Here is a 13,524-nt window from a genome sequence, read left to right as displayed (position 1 = left end):
AAGAAAAAGTAAAAGTTGTCAATAATATAAATCGTAAAGTACAGATACCCCAAAAAACGACTTAAGTAGTGCTTTACACCACTGATTGCTAGTAGGGGAAGCAGTGCTTCAAATGGATCAGAACAAAATCACAAAAATCATCAACGTTTGCTCCAGCTGCCCCACAGCAGCTGCTCTTCTTGCCATATCTGTCACGCCCCCTGACCTTAGCCTTTTCATTTCGCTATTTGGTCAGGCCTGTGTGTGATTTGGGTGGGCGTTCTAGTTTTCCTATTTCTTTGTTTGGCCTGGTATGGTTCCCAATCAGAGGCAGCTGTCTATCGTTGTCTGTGATTGGGGATCATACTTAGGCAGCATTTTTTCCACCTTTAGTTTGTGGGATCTTGTTTTTGTGCTGTTGCTTTCCAGCTCTACAGAACTGTGCGGTTCGTTTTGTATTTGTTGTTTTCTCGGGGTCATCAATAAAATAAAGATGTACGCCTACCACGCTGCACCTTGGTCCAATCCATCTTTAAACGAACGTGACACAATATCCACTCCAGTTTTGCCAAGAACTAACAGAAACAAACAGAAATGGACCGTCTGTGTGAAAAACGTAGTTCGCCGCCAGCATTCGCAAACAGAAGTCTTGTTGAACACACTCCCGAGGGTAGGCAACAACACATACTTCGCACGGACTCTCAACACGGACCCCTCAGGGGTGCATGCTTAGTCCTCTCCTGTACTCCCTGTCCACCCACGACTGCGTGGTCGCGCACGACTCTATCATTAAGTTTGCTGATGACGGTGGTTGCCCTGATCACCGACAACAATGAGACAGAATATAGGGAGGAGGTCAGGGCAGTGTGGTGCTAGGACAACAACCTCTTTCAACAACCTCTCCCTCATCCATCAGGAAGATAAAGGAGCTGATCGTGGACTACAGGAAACGGAGAGCCGAGCAAACCACCATCCACATAGACAGGGCTAGAGTGGAAGGGTCGAGATCTTAAAGTTCATTGGTGTCCACATCCCTAAGCAATTATTAGTGATGTGGAATTATACGATCCACACACACCTACATAGTCTTGAAGAAGGCACAACAACGCCTCTTTCCCCTCAGTAGACTGAAAATATTTGGCATGGGCCCTCAGATCCTCAAAAAGTTCTACTGCAGCACCATTAAGACAACACAGTCACCAACACAGTTTACAACACAGCCACCAACACAGTTTACAACACAGGCACCAACACAGTTTACAACACAGTCACAACACAGTTTAAAACACAGTCACCAACAGTTTACAACACAGTCACCAACACAGTTTACAACACAGTCACCAACGCAGTTTACAACACAGCCACCAACACAGTTTACAACACAGTTTACAACACACCCACCAACAGTTTACAACACAGGCACCAACACAGTTTACAACACAGTCACCAACACAGTTTAAAACACAGTCACCAACACAGTTTACAACACAGTTTAAAACACAGTCACCAACACAGTTTACAACACAGCCGCCAACACAGTTTACAACACACCCACCAACAGTTTACAACACAGTCACCAACACAGTTTACAACACAGGCACCAACACAGTTTACAACACAGTCACAACACAGTCTACAGCACAGTAACCAACAGTTTACAACACAGTCACCAACACAGTTTACAACACAGTTTACAACAAATAAGTATTTGGTCACCTACAAACAAGCAAGATTTCTGGCTCTCACAGACCTGTAACTTCTTCTTTAAGAGGCTCCTCTGTCCTCCACTCGTTACCTGTATTAATGGCACCTGTTTGAACTTGTTATCAGTGTAAAAGACACCTGTCCACAACCTCAAACAGTCACACTCCAAACTCCACTATGGCCAAGACCAAAGAGCTGTCAAAGGACACCAGAAACAAAATTGTAGACCTGCACCAGGCTGGGAAGACTGAATCTGCAATAGGTAAGCAGCTTGGTTTGAAGAAATCAACTGTGGGAGAAATTATTAGGAAATGGAAGACATACAAGACCACTGATAATCTCCTTCGATCTGGGGCTCCACGCAAGATCTCACTCTGTGGGGTCAAAATGATCACAAGAACGGTGAGCAAAAATCTCAGAACCACACGGGGGGACTTAGTGAATGACCTGCAGAGAGCTGGGACCAAAGTAACAAAGCCTACCATCAGTAACACACTACGCCGCCAGGGACTCAAATCCTGCAGTGCCAGACGTGTCCCCCTGCTTAAGCCAGTACATGTCCAGGCCCATCTGAAGTTTGCTAGAGCGCATTTGGATGATCCAGAAGAAGATTGGGAGAATGTCATATGGTCAGATGAAACCAAAATATAACTTTTTGGTAAAAACTCAACTCGTCGTGTTTGGAGGACAAAGAATGCTGAGTTGCATCCAAAGAACACCATACCTACTGTGAAGCATGGGGGTGGAAACATCATTCTTTGGGGCTGTTTTTCTGCAAAGGGACCAGGACGACTGATCCGTGTAAAGGAAAGAATGAATGGGGCTATGTATCGTGAGATTTTGAGTGAAAACCTTCCATCAGCCAGGGCAATGAAGATGAAACGTGGCTGGGTCTTTCAGCATGACAATGATCCCAAACACACCGCCCGGGCAACGAAGGAGTGGCTTCGTAAGAAGCATTTCAAGGTCCTGGAGTGGCCAGGAGTGGTCCTGGAGTGGTCTCCAGATCTCAACCCCATAGAAAATCTTTGGAGGGAGTTGAAAGTCTGTGTTGCCCAGCAACAGACCCCAAAACATCACTGCTCTAGAGGAGATCTGCATGGAGGAATGGGCCAAAATACCAGCAACAGTGTGTGAAAACCTTGTGAAGACTTACAGAAGACATTTGACCTCTGTCATTGCCAACAAAGGGTATATAACAAAGTATTGAGATAAACTTTTGTTATTGACCAAATACTTATTTTCCACCATAATTTGCAAATAAATTCATAAAAAATCCTACAATGTGATTTTCTGGATTTTTTTTCTAATTTTGTCTGTCATAGTTGAAGTGTACCTATGATGAAAATTACAGGCCTCTCTCATATTTTTAAGTGGGAGAACTTGCACAATTGGTGGCTGACTGAATACTTTTTTGCCCCACTGTAGTTACTCCTCTTTATGTTAATGATCAACTCTGTTTGGCTACGCGCCACTCTTGTTTTCCCACCCTAAGTTCTACAAATCATTTATATTGGTGGCGCAACTGTGGCAGTTTGGTTAAAAAATAATAGGGGCCTCTACCAGGCTGCAGTCACAAGTACATTCATTATATTGATTATGACATTTCTTATCCAGGTATGCATCAGTATTACAAGGTGTGTCTGTTTCTTTTGCATATGGTATTTTCTTATGCTATACAGGTGTGGTTACAGGTGTGGTTACAGGTTCCGTTAAAGCTTTTAATGATTCTGTGTCATTACAGTTCACAACACAGTAACAACACAGTTTACAACACAGTAACCAACACAGTTTACAACACAGTAACCAACACAGTCCCCAACACAGTTTACAACACAGGCACCAACACAGTTTACAACACAGTAATCAACACAGTTTACAACACAGGCACCAACACAGTTTACAACACAGTAATCAACACAGTTTACAACACCGTTTACAACACGGTAACCAACACAGTTTACAACACAGTAACCAACACAGTTTACAACACAGTAACAACACAGTTTACAACACAGTAACCAACACAGTTTACAACACAGTAACCAACACAGTTTACAACACAGTAACCAACACAGTTTACAACACAGTAACCAACACAATCCCCAACACAGTTTACAACACAGGCACCAACACAGTTTACAACACAGTAATCAACACAGTTTACAACACAGTTTACAACACAGTAACCAACACAGTTTACAACACAGTAACCAACACAGTTTACAACACAGTAACCAACACAGTCCCCAACACAGTTTACAACACAGTCCCCAACACAGTTTACAACACAGTCACCAACACAGTTTACAACACAGTAACCAACACAGTTTACAACACAGTAACCAACACAGTCCCCAACACAGTTTACAACACAGTCCCCAACACAGTTTACAACACAGTCACCAACACAGTTTACAACACAGTAACCAACACAGTTTACAACACAGTAATCAACACAGTAACCAACACAGTTTACAACACAGTCCCCAACACAGTTTACAACACAGTCCCCAACACAGTTTACAACACAGTCACCAACACAGTTTACAACACAGTAACCAACACAGTTTACAACACAGTAATCAACACAGTAACCAACACAGTTTACAACACAGTCCCCAACACAGTTTACAACACAGTCACCAACATAGTTTACAACACAGTCAGCAACACAATTTACATCACAGTCCCCAACACAGTTTACAACACAGTAACCAATACAGTTTACAACACAGTCCCCAACACAGTTTACAACACAGTCCCCAACACAGTTTACAACACAGTAACCAACACAGTTTACAACACAGTCCCCAACACAGTTTACAACACAGTCCCCAACACAATTTACATCACAGTCACCAACACAGTCCCCAACACAGTTTACAACACAGTCCCCAACACAGTCACCCACACAGTCACCAACACCGTTTACAACACAGCCACCAACACAGTTTACAACACAGCCACCAACACAGTTTACAACACAGTCCCCAACACAGTCACCCACACAGTCACCAACACCGTTTACACCACAGCCACCAACACAGTTTACAACACAGTTGCCAACACAGTCATTTTACCAGATGTCTCTCTTTCTTTTGGATAATATGACATCATCTACCTCAGTATAGGTGGTCCATATGTGGTAGAGGAGTGTCAACCCACTATTGTACTACACCCTGTTATTACCAGAGGGAACAGGAGGAAGAGAAAGAGAGAGGGGGAGGGGAGAAGGAACAGGAGGAGGAAGAGGGAGGGGGAGGGGAGAGGGAACAGGAGGAAGAGAAAGAGAGAGGGGGAGGGGAGAGGGAAAAGGTGGAGGGAGAGAGAGGGGAGGGGAGAGGGAACAGGAGGAGGTAGAGAGAGGGGGAGGGGAGAGGGAACAGGAGGAGGGAGAGAGAGGGGGAGGGGAGAGGGAACAGGAGGAGGGAGAGAGAGAGGGGGGGAGAGGGAACAGGAGGAGGGAGAGAGAGGGGAGGGGAGAGGGCGGAGGAGGAGAAAGGGAGAGGGGAGAGGGATGAGGAGAAATGGAGAGGGGAGAGGGATGAGGAGAAATGGAGAGGGGGGAGAGGGAACAGGAGAAATTGAGAGGGGGAGAGGGAACAGGAGGAGGAAGAGAGAGGGGAGGGGAGAGGGCGGAGGAGGAGAAAGGGAGAGGGGGAGGGGAGAGGGAACAGGAGAAATTGAGAGGGGAGAGGGAAGAGGGGTGGGTGAGAGGGAAGAGGAGGAGAAAGGGAGAGGGGAGGGGAGAGGGTGGAGGAGGAGAAAGGGAGAGGGGGGGGCGGAGGAGGAGAAAGGGAGAGGGGGAGGGGAGAGGGAACAGGAGAAATGGAGAGGGGAGAGGGAAGAGGGGTGGGTGAGAGGGAAGAGGAGGAGAAAGGGAGAGGGGGAGAGGAAACAGGAGGAGAAATTGAGAGGGGGGAGAGGGAAGGGGAGGAAAAAGGGAGAGGGGGAGGGAACATGGGGAGAAATGGAGAGCGGGAGAGGGAACAGGAGGAGAACGGGAGAGGGAGAGGGGAGAGGAAAGAGGAGGAGAAAGAGAGAGGGGGAGCGGGAACAGGAGGAGAACGGGAGAGGGAGAGGGCAGAGGAGGAGAAAGAGAGAGGGGGAGCGGGAGAGGAAAGAGGAGGAGAAAGGGAGAGAGCATCACAGGTTGATGCCTGGAAAACATCAACCCACCATTTCCCCGTCAAGACTATTTCCTTGTCACCTCCATCACTCTCTCTCTCTGTCCCTCCCTCCCTCCTCTTTTTCCCTGATGAGGATACCTCCTCATCATTACTGTTAACCGGGCCACTGCAAATAGAGATTCTGTATAATGTTATCTGTCTTAAGCAAATAATACATTTTGATGGGCAATACAGTTGTACAAGCTGTACTAGTCTATTATGATCTATTTTGTTCTATTCTGTTCCTCTTGTATTGCTTCATTCTGTAGCTAGAGGATTCCTAATATCTCCAGGATTGATCAGTAGCATTTTGTCTTAATCTGTTGGCGTTTAGTACTTTTTGCTAGCTAGGGCCATCAAGTGGTGTCTGTCTTCCCAATACCTGTCTACTTGGTGTGTGATTTGCTGACTTCCCAGTAACCTACTTGGTGTGAACTGCTGACTTCCCATTAACCTACTTGGTGTGTGATTTACTGACTTCCCATTAACCTACTTGGTGTGTGATTTACTGACTTCCCATTAACCTACTTGGTGTGTGAACTGCTGACTTCCCAGTAATCTACTTGGTGTGAACTGCTGACTTCCCATTAACCTACTTGGTGTGTGATTTACTGACTTCCCATTAACCTACTTGGTGTGTGAACTGCTGACTTCCCAGTAACCTACTTGGTGTGAACTGCTGACTTCCCATTAACCTACTTGGTGTGTGATTTACTGACTTCCCAGTAACCTACTTGGTGTGTGATTTACTGACTTCCCATTAACCTACTTGGTGTGTGATTTGCTGACTTCCCAGTAACCTACTTGGTGTGTGAACTGCTGACTTCCCATTAACCTACTTGGTGTGTGAACTGCTGACTTCCCATGAACTTACTTGGTGTGTGATTTGCTGACTTCCCATTAACCTACTTGGTGTGTGAACTGCTGACTTCCCATTAACCTACCTGGTGTGTGAACTGCTGACTTCCCAGTAACCTACTTGGTGTGTGAACTGCTGACTTCCCATTAACCTACTTGGTGTGTGAACTGCTGACTTCCCATTAACCTACTTGGTGTGTGAACTGCTGACTTCCCATTAACCTACTTGGTGTGTGAACTGCTGACTTCCCACTAACCTACTTGGTGTGTGAACTGCTGACTTCCCACTAACCTACTTGGTGTGTGAACTGCTGACCTCCCACTAACCTACTTGGTGTGTGAACTGCTGACCTCCCACTAACCTACTTGGTGTGTGAACTGCTGACCTCCCATTAACCTACTTGGTGTGTGATTTTCTGACTTCCCATTAACCTACTTGGTGTGTGAACTGCTGACTTCCCATTAACCTACTTGGTGTGTGAACTGCTGACTTCCCATTAACCTACTTGGTGTGTGATTTGCTGACTTCCCATTAACCCACTCTCCACCAATTAGCAATTAGTGTTAGTACTTCAGTCTCCATTGTTTTCTCAGCGGTTGTCGTGTCACCGAAACAAAGTTGTTCTACGGACTTTAAGCGAGGAAGGCTCCACACCACACTCTTTCACTTGAGTATCTTACATGGGTTTTTTTCTGATGATCTAATTTTGCTCTTTTTGTACTATTGGAAACTGTGTGTGTGTTTTCTATACGTGTTCAATCCCGGTAGGCTTTACAGACACTCCTCACCCTTCGGTTACAAGCCTTCTGCTTTAGTGTAGCCAGTGTTAACAATCCATGAGGAATTCCTGGTCTCTGGCAGTGGTTGGAACTGCTGATCAGCGGTCAAGAACACAGAGTTCATCTCAGTCTGTATTGTCCTTCAGTCTCATGACTTTTTTTGTCCCTGACAGAGAGACGGGTCACCTCCGAGAACACTGCTACTCCAGCTGCTCTCTCTTCATCTAAGTGTCATCTCATAGTCCGAGAGCATCTGGTCGTCACGGCGGTGGCACGGGGCTACTAATTTCTCCTAAGTGGACATTTTCTATTTTCTCCTTCTCTCACCTGTCCATCTCCTCATCTCACCTGTCACGTATCCACTCAAGCTTAATACTGTTGTTGTCTATTGTCCACCAGGTGCCCCTACGAGTCCCTCAATGAGCTTGACACCTTGATAAGATTGTTTCCTGACGATGGCTCACTGCTCTTTGTACTTGGCGACTTCAACCTCCCAACCTCTACCGTCGATTCATTTCTTTCTAACTCTTTCTTTCCCTCCTTGCCTCTTTTGACCTCACCCTTTCCCAGTCCCCTCCCACTTTCCCAGTCCCCTCCCACTTTCACACTCCCCTCCCACTTTCCCAGTCCCCTCCCACTTTCCCAGTCCCCTCCTACTTTCACAGTCCCTTCCCACTTTCACAGTCCCCTCCCACTTTCACAGTCCCCTCCCACTCACATTGCAGGCAATATGCTTGACCTCATCTTTACTAGAGGCTGTTAGTCTACTAATCTCACTGCAACGCCCCTCCAGGTCTCTGATCACTATTCGTTTCCTTTTCTGTCTCCCTCTCCTCCAACCCTAACCCCTCATCCCCTACCCAGATGGTCATGAGCCGTCACAATCTTCACTCTCTCTCTCCCACTACTCTCTCATCTTCTATACTATCATCTCTCCCTTCTGCTAAAACCTTCTTCCTCCTTTCCTGATTCTGCCTCTTTCGAAAACCTACTCTCCTCCCTTTCTGCATCCTATGACTCGCACTGTCCCCTTTCCTCCCTGCCGGCTCTCCCCTCCTGCTCTGTGGCTGAGTGACTTGTCTTACAGAAGAGGACTGCGGGAGGAAAACTAATCTTCTGGAGGACCTATCATCCTTTCACTGCCTCTCTACCTTCTCTTCCTCTGTATCCACTGCTAAAGACACTTTCTATCACTCTAAATTTAAATCCATCTGTCTCTAACCTTAGGAAGCTTTCCCACCTTCTCCTCCCTTCTTAATTCTCCACCCCGTCCCCCTCCTCCCTCTCTGCGGACAACTTCGTCAACCACTTTGAAAAAAAGGTTGACGACAACTACTCCTCATTGGTCCCACAAACACTTGTGCCATCAAACCCCTGAAACTTATCCAGAACACTGCAGCCCGGCTGGTGTTCAACCTTTCCAACCATGTCACCCCCGCTCCTACGTACACTCCACTGGCTTGCAGTCGACGCTCACATCCACTTCAATAATCTCCCACAGCACCTCCCTCAACCCCCCCCCCCCCCCACACACACAAACCTCTTGGGTACTAGCAGTTGACTTTCCCTCCTTACTAGTTTCTGACTTTGTTACTTTATTGAGAAATAAGATGATAACTATGACTGAGATGTGGTTGCCCCACCCAGTAACCTCAGTATGAATGTATTGACTGCTAAATGACTACAATATAAATGTGTTCAGTATTATTCCAGCAGCATACCACCCTGCATCCCTGGGGCGGCAGGGTAGCCTAGTGGTTAGAGTGTTGGACTAGTAACCAGAAGGTTGCAATCCACGAGCTGACAAGGTACAAAAGGTAAAAATTTGTCGTTCTGCCCCTGAACAAGGCAGTTAATCCACTGTTCCTAGGCCGTCATTGCAAATAAGAATTTGTTCTTAACTGACTTGCCTGGTTAAATAAAGGTAAAATAAAAAATAAAATAAAAACATCCCACTGCTGGCTGGCTTCTGAAGGTAAGCGGGGTTGTTCCCCGGATGGGAGACCCGATACTGCTGCAAGTGGTGTTGGAGGACCAATAGGAGAATATCCTTTACTCCGGTCTAAAAATAAATATCCCAGGGCTGTGATTGGGGGTGTTGTCTTTCGGATGGGACGTTAAACAGGTATCCTGACTCTCTGTGGTCACTAAAAGTCCCATGGCACTTTATCCTAAGAGTAGGGTTCTTAACCCCGGTGTCCTGGATAAAATCCCAATCTGGCCTTCATACCGTCATGGTCACCTAATCATCCCCAGGTTACAATTGGCTCATTCATCTCCTCTCCCCTGTAACTATTCCCCAGGTCGTTGCTGTAAATGAGAATGTGTTCTCAGTCAACTGAATAAATATTCATATAAGCCATTCATGTCTTTATACATGCATAAGCAGTAAGAAAGAAGTTGTTGTCTATCTATAACCTCAGGTAATGAAAAAGTAATCAATGGAAAACACATGTTAAATTGTGTGGAAAACACATGTTAAATTGTGTGTAAAACGTGTGTGTGTGTGTGTGTGTGTAAGGAGAGAGGGAGGTTGGGCGAGAGGGCGGACACAGTATCAGTAGTTGTGAATCACTCCTCCATGCTACATTCCTGGCGGATTCACGTGGGCGGTCACACACACCACTGAGTAAACATTCCTTCTGCACGCTACAAAGCTGCCATCTTGACTCGGGACTGTTAGGAAAACTACATGTGCAACATCCTTTAATTTAATTTTATTTAACTTTTATTGAACTTTTATTTAACTAGGCAAGTCGGGTTAAGAACAAATTCTTATTTACAACGATGGGATTAAAAATGAAAAAAATAAATGAAATCCAAAATATAGGACAAAACACACATCACGCCAAGAAAGACAACACAACACTACATAAAGAGAGAGACCTAAAGACAACAACATAGCATAGGATCCTGACCCTGGACAGTGGGAGCTACAGCCACGCTAACATGCATGTACTTACACACAAATGGACCAGGAACAGCACTTTGGTTCAGTTCACATGGCAACGCTAGTTGCCCCAGGGGGACAGAGATCACTGTACATACAGTAGGATATCACATTGGCTGTATACAGGGCCGGGGTTGCCTGTGTCTGAAGATTATTTGGGTACAACACTGAGGTAATGTCAGGTGGTAAATGGACAACAGTATACTAAAATCAACAGGCACTAAGCAGAGCTCACTTAGGAGCATAGGGAATATAGGAGCTATCAGAAGAGTTTAAAATGTGAGGGGGAGAATTATCCAAAGCCCATCTCTGAAGATAACCAATCAATGCCATATAAGATGTCTGCAGGACTTACTCTACCCCCCCACCTACCCACTCCTCTCCCTTCATCAAGTTCTTTCTAATTTCCTTCTCCATCCAGCCATCTTGTTTATCCTTTCTCCATTTCTATACAAACACCTGGAAGTGTCCTTGTCTAGTGTCCTTGTCTAGTGTCCTTGTCTAGTGTCCTTGTCTAGTGTCTAGGCCATGCAGTCTCTAGGCCATGCAGTGTCTAGGGCCAGCAGTGTTTAGGGCCATGCAGTGTCTAGGGCCATGCAGTGTCTAGGGCCATACAGTGTCTAGGCCATGCAGTGTCTAGGGCCATGCAGTGTTTAGGGCCATGCAGTGTCTAGGGCCATGCAGTGTCTAGGGCCATGCAGTGTCTAGGGCCAGCAGGTATCCTAGTGGTTAGAGTGTTGGGCAGGTAGCCTAGTGGTTAGAGTGTTGGGCAGGTAGCCTAGTGGTTAGAGTGTTGGGCAGGTAGCCTAGTGGTTAGAGCGTTGGCGAGGTAGCCTAGTGGTTAGAGCGTTGGGCAGGTAGCCTAGTGGTTTGAGCATTGGGCCAGGTAGCCTAGTGGTTAGAGCGTTGGGCAGGTAGCCTAGTGGTTAGAGCGTTGGCGAGGTAGCCTAGTGGTTAGAGCGTTGGGCCAGGTAGCCTAGTGGTTAGAGCGTTGGGCAGGTAGCCTAGTGGTTAGAGCGTTGGGCCAGGTAGCCTAGTGGTTAGAGCGTTGGGCAGGTAGCCTCGTGGTTAGAGTTGAGGGCCAGCAAGTAGCCTAGTGGTTAGAGTGGAGGGCCAGCAGGTAGCCTAGTTGTTAGAGCATTGGACCAGTAACTGAAAGGTTGCTGGATCAAATCACTGAGCTGACAAGGTAAAAATCTGTTGTTCTGCCCCTGTTCCCCCCGTAAGGCTGTTGTTGTAAATAAGAATTTGTTCTTAACTGACTTGCCTGGTCAAGGCACATGTGAAATGAGCTGGCTCCTTGCCAAGTGGTGTCTGACTCTAACCCTGCTCTGGAACATGTGAAATGAGCTGGCTCCTTGCCAAGTGGTGTCTGACTCTAACCCTGCTCTGGAACATGTGAAATGAGCTGGCTCCTTGCCAAGCGGTGTCTGACTCTAACCCTGCTCTGGAACATGTGAAATGAGCTGGCTCCTTGCCAAGTGGTGTCTGACTCTAACCCTGCTCTGGAACATGTGAAATGAGCTGGCTCCTTGCCAAGCGGTGTCTGACTCTAACCCTGCTCTGGAACATGTGAAATGAGCTGGCTCCTTGCCAAGCGGTGTCTGACTCTAACCCTGCTCTGGAACATGTGAAATGAGCTGGCTCCTTGCCAAGCGGGAGTATTTCTCTACTCCTCCTATACAGTGTGATTCCAGTAACAGTGTATCCTTAGGGGAGTGGTGTGAGATTTCTGAATCAGATTAGTGTTCATTCTACTTAGCAGCTGCAGACATCCCGTTGTGTGTCAGGCAAAGTGTGATTCTCCATTGATTTAGACTGAGTTACCTGCAATGTTTACTGAATTCCACAGGAGGCTGCTGGGGGAAGGATGCCTCCTAATAATGTTCGGAACGCTACATTCCTGGCATCAAAAATCATGGAAACCATATGTTTTCTGTATTTGATAATTCTCAAGTCATTATCAGGAGCACATCCTCCACAATTAAAGTTACACCAACTTCCTGTGCTGAATACAATATCAAAGGCCTGGTCTGCTCATTTTTACTCTGTTGCACCTCTTTACTGCTCCCTGGTGGCCACATTGGTACACTGCACCCCCACATATACAGATAGACAGGGCTCATTTAAGAGTGCAATGGAGTGTTGAGAGGAGTAGAGATAGACATGTTTACTGTATAGAGAAGACACTTTTCTGTCATGTAAATTGGAATGAGTTATAGAAAATATGAGAAAATGTGTGTACATGTGTGCCCATATCTAGGGCAGCAGCTCTCCTAGTGGTTCGAGTATTGGGCCAGTAACCGAAAGGTTTCTAGATCAAATCCCCGAGCTGACAAGGTAAAAATCTATTGTTCTGAACAAGGCAGTTAACCCACTGTTCCCCAGTAGGCTGTCATTGTAAATAAGAATTTGTTCTTAACTGACTTGCCTAGTTTAATAAAAAAGAAATCACAGACTGTGACTGAATCATACAATGGTTCCTGACTCCTGTATGATATACTCCTTACATTTTCCCTGTCACCCAAAAGTACTTGTTACATTTTGACAGGAAAAGAGTCCAATTCACACACTTATCTAGAGAACATCCCTGGTCATCCCTACTGCCTCTGATCTGGTGGACTCACTAAACAGAGAACATCCCTGGTCATCCCTACTGCCTCTGATCTGGAGGACTCACTAAACAGAGAACATCCCTGGTCATCCCTACTGCCTCTGATCTGGAGGACTCACTAAACAGAGAACATCCCTGGTCATCCCTACTGCCTCTGATCTGGAGGACTCACTAAACAGAGAACATCCCTGGTCATCCCTACTGCCTCTGATCTGGAGGACTCACTAAACAGAGAACATCCCTGGTCATCCCTACTGCCTCTGATCTGGAGGACTCACTAAACAGAGAACATCCCTGGTCATCCCTACTGCCTCTGATCTGGCAGATTCACTAAACAGAGAACATCCCTGGTCATCCCTACTGTCTCTGATCTGGGGGACTCACTAAACAGAGAACATCCCTGGTCATCCCTACTGCCTCTGATCTGGAGGACTCACTAAACAGAGAACATCCATGGTCATCCCTAC

Source organism: Oncorhynchus mykiss, chromosome 5, assembly GCF_057628025.1.
Source record: "Oncorhynchus mykiss isolate SJ-2025 chromosome 5, ASM5762802v1, whole genome shotgun sequence".
Lineage (NCBI taxonomy): Eukaryota > Metazoa > Chordata > Actinopteri > Salmoniformes > Salmonidae > Oncorhynchus > Oncorhynchus mykiss.
The sequence above is the reverse complement of the archived record's forward strand: the minus strand, read 5'-3'. Positions refer to the sequence as shown.